The sequence below is a fragment of the Ctenopharyngodon idella genome, chromosome 11 (assembly GCF_019924925.1).
Source record: "Ctenopharyngodon idella isolate HZGC_01 chromosome 11, HZGC01, whole genome shotgun sequence".
NCBI lineage: Eukaryota > Metazoa > Chordata > Actinopteri > Cypriniformes > Xenocyprididae > Ctenopharyngodon > Ctenopharyngodon idella.
In genome coordinates, this window is record NC_067230.1 from 20,552,561 (window position 1) to 20,564,735 (window position 12,175).

The 12,175-nt window shown below is 35.7% G+C and overlaps 1 protein-coding gene across 1 annotated transcript in view; it reads left to right on the top strand.

The window, feature by feature from the left end:
• The window catches only part of tp53inp2 (tumor protein p53 inducible nuclear protein 2), a 40,836-nt gene that overhangs the window by 2,792 nt on the left and 25,869 nt on the right, over positions 1-12,175 (top strand). Inside the window, exons 2-3 of the mRNA XM_051911795.1 lie at positions 929-1,093; positions 11,703-11,862. The gene's annotated coding sequence lies outside the window, so the exon portion shown is untranslated. The remainder of the gene's footprint in view (positions 1-928; positions 1,094-11,702; positions 11,863-12,175) is intronic.

Here is a 12,175-nt window from a genome sequence, read left to right on the forward strand (position 1 = left end):
AATATATATATTCCAGGAGGTGTATTATTATTTAATAAAACAAAGCATTTTATTACTGACAGAAAATTAGATTTTAGTTTTAAGAATCTGATTTGATGGCATTTTAGGATTCCTGTATTGTATTACTATAAACAAATAATCAATTAAATGAAATGAAGTTAAGTGTCCAGTCATAATTTGCTAACTGACCTTAACACGGACTGAACGGGTGGAGTGGCCAAACTCCTTTTATCATCTCCTCCAAGGTCATGGTCACAGAAATTATCATGTGTCACCTCCTCCACTGCCTATTGGTGCTTACTGTGTGCCCAAACTGACACAAAAGGGCAAGTCGCATTTTTATCTTTACCCAAACCCAAGCTTAGTTATTTTTATACAGCATTATATTATGCAGACTAAGTTGAGGGCACTGATTAGAAACTAATCAATAGTAAAACCAAATTTGCATTTACATTTCTGATAATTATATAGCTTACAAAACTAATATATTTTTTTCAGCTTTTTGACAATAAAAACAGCAGTCATTATAATACTGCAATAAAACAATTAATATGTAATGACATTACCAAATTATATTATGAATTATAAATGGAAATGTTTTTAATAGCTGTTATGTGTTTCATCTTTCTCACTTCAAAATGAATGCCTGTTATGTAAAAAGTTGAGTAATTTGTAAGCAACTAGTAAGTTTCTTTTCCTGTGAACACCGTTATTTCTATCTATATCACTCAAGCCGATTATCAGATTGAAATATATGCATGTTTAGTGCTAATTGAGACTGTAACTACTATCACCATAACAATTATGCATCACATTAACTCTTCAGTCTTTAATAACTGCAATAATAATTAATAATTAACTGTCAAGTTTTCTCAGTTAATAATTTTTTTTTTTTTTCTGTGTTATGTTTTGTTTTCAACACCAACAGTCGTCTGAGCGGCTGTGGTTACTGCAAATTCCCCCGGTCCCTGCTTGGATAAAGGTTACAGAGATCCACTCAGCGGCAACAAGCAACACCCTTACCATTGGCTCTTTAACATCTCTTCAATAACTCGTCAACAATTCTCTCCTCAACATACAGGACAAGTATTAGGTGAACATAATGGCCATGTGTTCAGTCTTCTCCCTTACTCTAATTGCTTGTTTGCGGAATCCTTTGTTGTAAACGCCAGTGGAGGGAGGCATTGTGTGTGTATGTGTGTGTGTGTGTGTGGCCACAGTAAATGCAACCCTAGACGAAATTACTAAAGGGTCCCTTGTGCTCGACATGATATGAGACGCTAAAAATACATGCCAATATAAGCCAAGATGCACTGCCCTTAATGATAATAGCAACATAATTGAGACGGATATTCCTTCCACGATGGAAATGAGGACAATTTTCTGATTGAGTAGAAGGAAAAGCAATACAATATCTCTAAAATGATTATAAATGTATTATGAAGACTTGGGGGGGGGGGAAAGCACCAGTCTGAAATATTTTCTTAAGGTAGCAATTGCATGTAGCTTCAGACCTTCTCATATAATCATTAATTCACACATCCAGGCCGCTTCACTGCCGACACGCATTTTTGATATTCGAAACGGCAGGTGTGGCGCAGAACTTTCCAGACAAAGTGCTAAAATAACAGGCCTAAATTCAGCTTATTATGAAGGCAGCCGGTGCTACTTTTCCACTGTGGTGTCAGTGCAGTAATTGAGCATGCTGGACAGCAGCGCCTCTTTTTACACCGGCCCCTGTGGATCTGACCTTGAGATCAGTGTCCTTGTATGTGGAAAAGGGGTAAAGAGTGTGGACCAAAAGGGGAGGGGGCTCATAGTGTCCCGATATAGACGAGAATACTCCATCCCTGCCTCATGCCAAAGGCTGACATTCCTGACAAAGAGCAGTAGACAAGGGCTATTGTTAATGCTTTGCTCATTGTTTAAGAAAGAAATCCCTCAACAAAATGACAAATTTACAGGACGCAGACAGCAATATGAGCAGCATCATGATCAATGAAATGCTGAAACCTGTTACTGCTATTATTGTTATCAATCTTATAGCAATTTAGTGGAATAAACTACAAATGATTGTTGCAGCTATCTTTTGGCAAAGCAGGGAGTGTTGCATTGATGACTGAAACTTTTAGATATAGCAGGGCAGTTGAGGGCTATTCTGGGACGCTTCATAAGTGTGGCAGCTGCGTTATGTACAGCCTCACTCGCTAGTCTGTGCATAAAAACGTTGACAGACAGATAAAACGTGAGAGATCGGAGGGTGCCTGTAACATTTTAGATCCTTTTATGCATACGCAACATTTAGGAAGATTATAATAACTGTTAACAGCCAAACAACACAAGCTCAGAAACATTTTAAATGAGCCAGACTTTTGTGCTTGCATATATGTATCTGCATGTTTATCGATTGTTGCGGAACAGTAGAGTTAAATCAGATCATCCCCATCGAAACGGGGATTCCTGGAATCAAAGTTGCAATTGCAGTTGGGTCACAGTTGTTTTAGATCATCGTGCACCAAATGCCAGCAGGCTTAGACACTGAAGTGGAGGGAGGCTGAGATTTACAGGCACACACACACTTTTAAGGGGGTAGACCACCACGCATACATACCTAATTTGTCATGTAAGACCTGATAATTCAAATAAACGCCCAGCCCGGCAAGTGGTAATAGGAAAAATAGTAAAGCATGTCAGTGTTTCAAATAAAATAGTGCCTGTGTCCGCCAGAGGCCTTTAAAGGAGAATGCGCTGGTGCCAGTTAGCAGCAGCCACTCCATCGGATAATCGCTGTGATCGTCCGCAAAACCTTTCAGCAACTGTGCTGTCTCTGTCGCAAGTCGTCAATCCATCTGAGGGGAGACGGGAAAGCATATTGAGGAGACATGAGTTAATACCTCAGCTCTTCAGTAATCTCATCCAATACCCTGAACAAAGCCTAACACAAACACACAAACATGCAATGAAAGTGAGTCAATTAGTCTTTAAGCAAGTGGAGGGTATAGAGACTCTCCTCCTACCCCTGTGGCTTCAGATAATAGACTGTCTTTAACTGGTTAAGTCATGGCCTTTGGCCCTAGCTGGGGATACCAGCATCTTTAGCTGTTTTTCTATTTATGCCCTGTCACAACATGCCTTTGTTCGGCTATCTCACCGCCACGTGGCTTTATCTAAACCAATGCAGACAAGCGGTCGCACTTTGGGATATTGCAGAAATCCCTGCATCATTCCAGTAATGCATTAAGCGTCCCCAGACTACTTCATACTGATGTGGTGACGATCATCAATATGACTGTCGTAGGAAAATTAACTGGTGCTTTTTTGTCCTCCTTGATGATGTTTTAATTTTACACAGTTGAGATCATGGAGGCCTTTTAAAGAGATAATATGGTATATCGTTTTCGGAGGCAGTAATGACTGTTGTTGCGTTTAATTTTGTTTCATTTAATTTAACTACACAAATGAACCACACCAGAGGTTTAAAAAAAATTCTGACACTAATATGATAATTGCCTTACACTGATAAATACTATATATATATAGAAAGAAAGAAAGAGAGATAGATAGATAGATTTTCATGTATAAAGCCTATTTTATACTGTGTAAAAAATATGAAGACATTATGTTGCATATTTAAATAACTGCCTTTTATAATACTATTATTATATTACTGTACTGAAACCAGTGTTTTTTTTTAGTATTACTTATATACCATTAGGGTTTTTATGAATATTTTGAATTAGATTTTAATTTGATATTTCCAGTTTTCATTGTAATTTTATTTTAATTTTATTTTTTATTATTATTATTTTTTTATATAATAATTTTGACATCTCTATTATTATTATTATTTTAAATTATTTTATAAATTTTGCAATATTACTATTTAGGTTTAATTTTATTTTTAGTTCTGTTTAGTTTTATTCCAGTTAGTAATTTCAGTGTTTAAACTTATTTCAGTTATTTCATTTTCTAATTTGTTTCTAATTTTTTAAATCTAATGTTCATATTTTATTTTATTTCAGCTTTATTTCAATTAACAAAAATGTTTTAATAGTTTTCATTTTAGTTAACGATAATAACCCTGACTGAAACCAAAGCAAATTATTAAAGGGGTCATATAATGCCACTTTTACAAGATGTAAAATAAGTCTCTGATATGTGTGAATGTGAAGTTTTAGCTCAAAATACCCCACAGATCATTTTTTATAGCATGTTAAATTTGTCATTTTTTAAGGGTGAGCAAAAACGCTCCGTTTTTGTGTGTGTCCCTTTAAATGCAAATGAGCTGCAGCTCCCAAGAAGAGGGCGGAGTTTCAAGAGCAGATTACCTCATGCAGACTCACTGAAAATGTCAGAAACTGTTCAGCCTTTTATTTTCAGGCCGGAGTCGGACAATGATGGAGAGACTCAAGAAGAATTGACAACACTTCAAGTGACAATAGTTTAGTTTAATTACAGTTATAACTTATGTTGTCATCTTGCTTTTATGACGTGCTTTTGCATTTGTGTTACGTACTGTATTGCAATAACATGGCCCCACCCGGGTGTGCCTCATACGTCCTGAAAAGTGAAGCTGCGGGCTCTTTGATCGCCCCCTGGTGGCTGGATGCAGTACAGGTCATAAACCTCGCCCTCTCAATGCAAGCGAACGGGACTTGAGTCAAAACAAAAAAATAAATTACGCTTCAAATAAAATTTTCAGAAAGATGGTTTTGGTCATTTAAAGTAGTTGTTATCACGCTGATATATATTCAATTGTTCATTTTTGTGATAAGTTTGATTTTAACTAGCAATTTGATGCTATAGAAACGGGGCGTGTCTCAGTCATGATTGACAGTTGTGATTGACAGCTTCTCTGAGGACTGTCAGAGCTTCGAGGGGAGATTGAAGATATATAACTAACTAATAATTTTCGATTTCTGTGTTATTTCACACTGACAAAATGAGTTGTTCAGCAGTAAACTGTATTAACCGACCTACAGGATCCGACGGATCACTGAACTTTTTTTGGTAACGTTAAATGTGGGCTTTATAAGCGAATTAATAAATGTTATTAGTCAAGATAACACGCCTAACGTTAGCCATGTCGGGAAAAAGCAGGTGGTTGTTATCTGGCAGTTACTAATTATTTTTATGGGTATAAAATAATAATTAGCAGGACAAAACTAATGATAGCCTATTCTAATTAATTGTAGAGCACTGTCTACAGCAATCGATCTCCTGTAACGTTAGTTCAACTTTATTTAAAATGGCAGGACCGTTTATGACATTTTAGAGTTGTTTCTAGTGTCATATTAGAAACAGAATAGCCTATTATTTTATAGGTAGAATTTTAAATTGTGTATAATTTATATAGCCTATTTAAAATACATCAATGATGACGCAGTCGCCTGGGCGGAAGTTTGATACCGTGACTCTGCCTCTGGGCTCCACTGACGATTCCTTCTGCGCATGCCCAGGCTCCAAACTGACGTTTTTGCGTAACATGTCAACGCCCATCGTCGTACGTTTTACATTCAGTTCATTACAATGGAAGGAAGTGGCGTTGTGTCGTCCATCTTTTTTTACAGTCTATGGCCTCACCCCTTTGTTGCGTGTTCTCGGGGGCGGGGTTTATGTAAATTTTAGGGTTAGTGATATCATTAACCCGGGAAGAAGCTAATTGTAGTCCCTACCAGCTGTTTGTTGTAGTCCTTAAACAGAGAATTTAAAAGACAATATCTTCGTTTGCATTGAACTTTGAGCGCCCTAACTATGCATATGTTGTTTATGCTCAAACAGCAGCATTACACACTAACTAAAGTTAAAAAAGTGAAATCATAATCAACCACCCCTTTAAAACATTTTCTGGAAAATATAGATGTTGTTGTTGTTGTTGTTGTTATTATTATTATTATTATTATTATTATTATTAAGTCTATCTTTACCCAGTGAACTTCTTCAATTTATCATAATTTTATTTAGTACTTTTCACAATAGATATTGTTCCGGAGCAGTTTTACAGTTAACACTTAAAATACATAATTAGAAAACATTTTCTTACCTAATGTTAACAAAATCAGGCAATTCAAAAGATTAGTCAATATTGGCTCTGTATATTAATTTTATTTTATTGATTAGGAATTTTTTGTCTTTATCAGCTGAACAACTTGCCAGTGGACCACAGACCTGGATTCCATAACAAGTTTTATTTAAGCTGCCTATACTAAGCAAAGAATATCAAGGCTCTGTCATGGGCATCAAGTGAAAGCAGCTCTATCCTTCATCGTCTTGTTAAGAAATGTTAAACCTGATTCATTTCTCTGACCAGTTGTTGCTCTGATAACTTGCTAATATGGAGACCTTGCTAATATAGTTGGCATGTCTTGCTGAGTAGCTTCTCACGGGCTACCTGAAGACAGCATGCACATCGGATGAATGAGGTGTAAACACATATACATTGTCCTCCTCATGGCTTTTACCATGGTTCCTCTGAACCTTACGAGGGCAGTGATTCACATGCCAGAGGCCACAGTTAATCTTTAAGGTGGTGTGGAATGCAGGGGGGTTTGCCCACTATTGAAGTCAGTTTACTCTGCCTCTGCCCCCCGCGCCTCTGAAGCGTCCCGGGGGAGCGTGGCACCTGTCTCATGGAGCAACTGCTTAAACGCAGACACAGCCTGCCCATGACACAGATGGCTTTCAGCATGCCTTTCTCAAAGACTAAAGAGCAGCATCTGAACTGTGAAACATGTGTTTTATTTTTCTATCATTCTCTTCACATGTTCATCTTTAGTTTTAAACACAAAACTCCTAGCAAGCATCTTGACACTGTTCTTTTTTTTTTTTTTTTTTCATAAATCATTACTATTGGTCACCCTTAATGTTTTTTTTTTTTTTAATATTTATCTAATGAAAAGTATTAAAAAGAGCTTGTGACTAAACCTTATAACTCCATTAGATCTTAACTGTTGGTAAAACCTCATAACTCATAAAGTAGTGTTTTTGGAGATACAAGGTTTCCACTTGACAGTGACGATATTTGGGTTGCTGTAAATGAAAATATTCTGCGTTTATATTAAAAACTTTGTGTATTTTGTCTTCAGTTAAAGTTGGCATTAAACAGAAGTTGCAGTAGTATTTTCTTCCCTATTGTGACATAAATCCGAGCGAAACGGCTTCTCAAACGAGAAAAAAAAAGTAGGGAGGGACTTGATTTTGCCCATCGGGAATTGAATGTATGGTTGTGGTTTGCTATTGCTGTGATCTCATGTGAGTGACAGGTTGTCCCGCCCTCATGCCAGTTAACACATCATTAGAGAAGAGATGTTGCTGCAAGAGGCAGGGGAAGTTATTTTGATTAAAGATTACAAGGGCACATTAATTTAAAAAATAATAATCATGTGCACTGATCTCAAATCATTTATAATAAATACTGCAATATTCCATAAATTAAAAATTGTTCATTTTGATTAACCCTTTATGGTACGCAATATGATATCAGTGAGGAAACAATTATTTGTGGTGTTTTTCCTGCTTAAAATTGGATACTATAACAATATCAAAAAACATTTTCATTTATTTTTAATGTATTTATTTGTTAAAAGTTTGTTGCCTCAAGGCAACATTGTACCACAACAGACAAATTGAAACATTTGACATTTTCATGTAGAAAAAATATATATATTTATTGAAAACATCTGGAGGCAACATGGTACAGGCAATAGAACCCCAGTCAAAACATTTAGACATTTCCATCAATAGAGGGCGCTAAATTACTTAAACTCATAGCTTAAACTGTCTTTTAATGTTTGTATAAGTCCTAGAAAGCAACAGAGCGGAGACATTAGCATAAAACTTACTCAGTACAGTCAAATGTCTAGTTCACGATGCTGTATATGTAAATGATGTTTTTGCGAATAGACAGGGTCATTATAAATCTGACATTATTACAGCATGCAGTCACATTTGGAATGTCTAGGCCTTTCATGCTGTGTTGTGTAATAATACATTTTTTAAATGTTTATATATATATATATATATATATATATATATATAATATAACATTTGCACACTGCCCTCCAAAAGTTTGGAAACGCCCTAGAAAAGTGGGGTTTTGGACAATATTTGCGTGAATCCTTTTTAATCTGAGATAATTTTGCACTGATAAGGGACAACACAAACTACGAAAACATATTTTATTACATAAACAGTTTATACATAGAAAAAACTTAAATTTTCAATTCCTCAAAATATCCACCATTAGCAGCGATCTGACCTAAACTGGGTTCTAATTGGTTCATTGTATTCTAAACTTAATTGGCAATCAATTGTTGAAGCTATTAAGGTGTGCTGACCCAAAAATCTTTCACAAACCTGGGCCAAGTTTAAACCAGTAACCAGGCATCACAGCGGGCAAAGGGGCATGTCTGACTTTGACATGTATATATTGCCATTATTATGTAATCAAAATGAAAGTTATTATTGCTGGTCTTTAATGATAATGTCAAGTTACTTTAATGTATTTGCACCAAAAAATGATAAGGATTTATGCTGATATCGTCCAAAACCACACTTTGCCAGGGGTGTTTCCAGACTTTTGGAGGGCAGTGTATATGTATATAAATATATATAAGAATGAAGAAAGTGCGTCCAAACTTTTGACTGGTAGTGTGCAAAAGCTTTAAAAAGTTTGTGTTCAGTAAGATATTACTTATATTCAGCAAGGACGCATTAAATTCATCAAAAGTGACAGTAAAGACAGTTATAATGTTTCAAAAGATTTTTATTTCAAATAAATGCTGTACTTTTGAACAGTTTATTCATCAAAGAATCCTGAAAAGTATTTCGTTTTCACAAAAATATCTAGTAGCATAACTTTTGATCTTAGAAATGTTTCTTGAGCAACAAATCAGCATATTAGAATGATTACTGAAGGATCATGTGACACTGAAGACTGGAGTAATGATGCTGAAAATTGCTATCAGAGGAATAAATTTCAAATTTTATTAAAATAGAAAACAGTCATTTTAGATTGCAATAATATTTCACAATATTACTGTTTTACTCTATTCTTGATTAAATATTTGCCGCCTTGGTGATCATAAAAGACTTCTTTTAAAAACAATAAACAATCTTACCGCCCCCAATGTATGTATATAATGTGTATCTATGATCTTACATTTGAATAAAATATAATAAAAAATTGAAATTGCTTTGGATGTTAATACAAAAACCTGAACGTTCAAACAACATTTTTACATTTTATTTGCCCTCTCTTAATATGTCTGGAAGATCTGTAGAAATACAAAAATAAGTACATTTAATAATATATACAAGCATTTGCAGTCATTTTTGTGCCTCTGTGTTAGAATTTGCATCTGTAAATAAATACATCATGGAAGAAGTTTGCAGCACAACATAACCTTGGAAATCAGGTAGTTCAGTTGCTTTAGCACTATGTCTAATATACAACTTGGCAGAAAAACATGGCAAAACTACTTTGACACATGTAATGGCCGCCCTCAGGGGCTTGATATCTGTATACGGTGAGAGAAAGGGTGTTAGTTGTGTGTGCATCACTTGCACTTCTAACATTGTGGGGTGTTGGTGTGAACCCCGAAGCATCCTGAGAAGTGTTGTTTCTTGGCAGAGTCTCGGGCACTTGAGAAGTGTCACTAGACCCTTCAAGTAAATCGGGTGTTCATTTTGCACTTAATGATACTGAACCGACAATTTGGAGCACACTTGAGATGCTGTGCACATATCGTGACATCCAGTTGTAGTTACAGCCCATTGTTATGAAATATAATGTTGCTAGAGTGTAATATTTTTTGATGTAACTTGTGCTTTTATTTTGCACATTCGGGACACTGATTTTTGAGACAAAACAAGTCCCAAAATTTTACCTGCCATTTTGAAAATAGTAACATTTCTACTTTAGAATTAATCAGAGATGATCACTAGAATGTTTCTAAAACAAATGTAGAATCACTTTCACAAATGATGTTTGATTACTTATATTTTCTGTGTGCATCTCATTTAAAAAAAAAAAAAAATTATATATATATATATATATATATATATATATATATATATATATATATATATATATATATATGTATGTGGAAAAATTGGGATTTTATAATTTACTTCAAATAAATAGCTATTAACTTGTCAGATTTTTCTGTTGTGAGAATTTATGCAAAATTGCTTTTGAAAAAAAAAAATGCTATTGTCTCTATTTATACAATATTTGTCTATTTTTAGAATTATTAAGTAATAAAAGAAAAAGAACTTAGTGAGAAAATGGATGATACAGGAGGCTGGACCACTATATTAACTAATACCCCCAACCATGTTAATCAGAGTAATCCAAAATAATGTCTTAATATACAGTCAAACCAAAAATTATTCAGACATTTTTTATACATTTTTACTAGTGTGTGCAGGACACTATAGTTCATTTATGTAAGTGAGGATAGCAAAATAAAGTAAACTGTGACATATTATACCCAAATATTCTTCATACAGTGGACTACCAGTAAAACTGATAAAAATTTGGAACCAAAAATTCTGACACAGTTTAACTCTGAGATCTTGTCATATTTTATTACCATTATAGTGAATAAACTGTATTAATGAATGAAATGTTCAAGGTGTCTGAATAAACATAAACATGTTTTGTCCCAGTGCTGAAGTGAGGTGGGTTTGGCGCCATCTACTGGTATTGTCTAGTCACTGGTGCTTGTGCAGGTGTGGCTAGCGGGAGTTTAGTATGCTAGAAAGTATTTGGACAATTTCCTCTTCAAATTAGACGTAAAACTACTGATGAAATACATAACAGTGCCCATTCACGTCTTCTAAAGTAGGTTTTGTCCAGACGAACAGTGATGCAACACATTTTAGTCTTAATGGCTAATGGAAACTCCCTCTGCTAACCTAGCATCCTCCAGGTCTGATTATGTAGGCCTAATCATTGCATTGGTAATTAAAGTCACTTGAATGGAAATACCTTTACTAAATGACAATCAAAATTAGCAGTAAGATTTGTATCACTTTAATTGGCTCTATTTTTTAGGGATGCTATGTTGTAATCGGCCACTAGATGGCCCCATGTGCCACTTTAACCGTAAAGTTAAGTGAAGAAAGTAAATCATTGTTCATAGACTTAAATTTACCATTCATTTCACAAAGCTTTCATACACCCATTTTTTCTGTATTTATATATTTGTAATTGTATTATAGGTCCTCTTTTAGCATTTATTGTGACACCAAATGACACCAAGGCAAAACAAATGTAGTTTAAAGAAACTCCTTGCTGTTTTCTGAGTGTTTGTTTGTGTGTTGGAGACTGAATTAACAAGTCTGCATGCCCGTAATGTCTGAAAATGTGTTTCTCTGCCTCATATGGAATTTGTTCTTGAACATTCCCCGCTTCACATCCAGACATGGCGGCTAAGTGTGTTTATACATAACCATTTGGCTTCCAAATCTAATAAAACATCTATATTTAGATCTTTACAGCAATGTTCTCTCTGTTTTCATTCCGTTCTCCCACTAATTCTAAATATCTTGATTTCATGTCATGTTCGCTCACAGATATGAAATATGACGGGAGAGCAGATCTCAGAAAAAGCTGCTAACAACATTAGCTCAGACAAGAACGGTGCTTTGTTTGAATATATCACGTGAATATCTGCATCTACTGTTTTTCTTTTCAGGCATTCTTTCTCTGGATGTCATATGGACAGGAAAGGGTTATCTGACAGGAAGTGGAAGTCCTCCTGCCGCCCCATCCTGTAGCTGAAGGCCTGTGAGCCAGGAACCCCTGCTCCCCCCTCCCTGTCCCTCCGCAGGGCATGGCTGCCCGCTTGTGTTTTGGTAATCTTCATCCACCCTGACCTGCTGGCCCGCTCCTGGCGCCAGCAGTCTCAGAGCCCCCCACACCCCCGATCCCCCCGGCTAATTCAGTCCAGCTGTTGCAAGGTGCCTCGGCCACCCCCACCCGCCACTGCACTTGCCATATCCTTCACTAACACTAATATGCTGCCTTTGCGGAAAAGACAGAGCGCTTTTTATGCTCTTGTGAGAACCAGGTATAAGAAGAACCTTGCAACAGTTATTTAGTGAGTAAAAGAAATCTGTTCAGGCTGACTGAAGAGTTTCAGTGTCACTTGGCCAAAATTGAGATGAA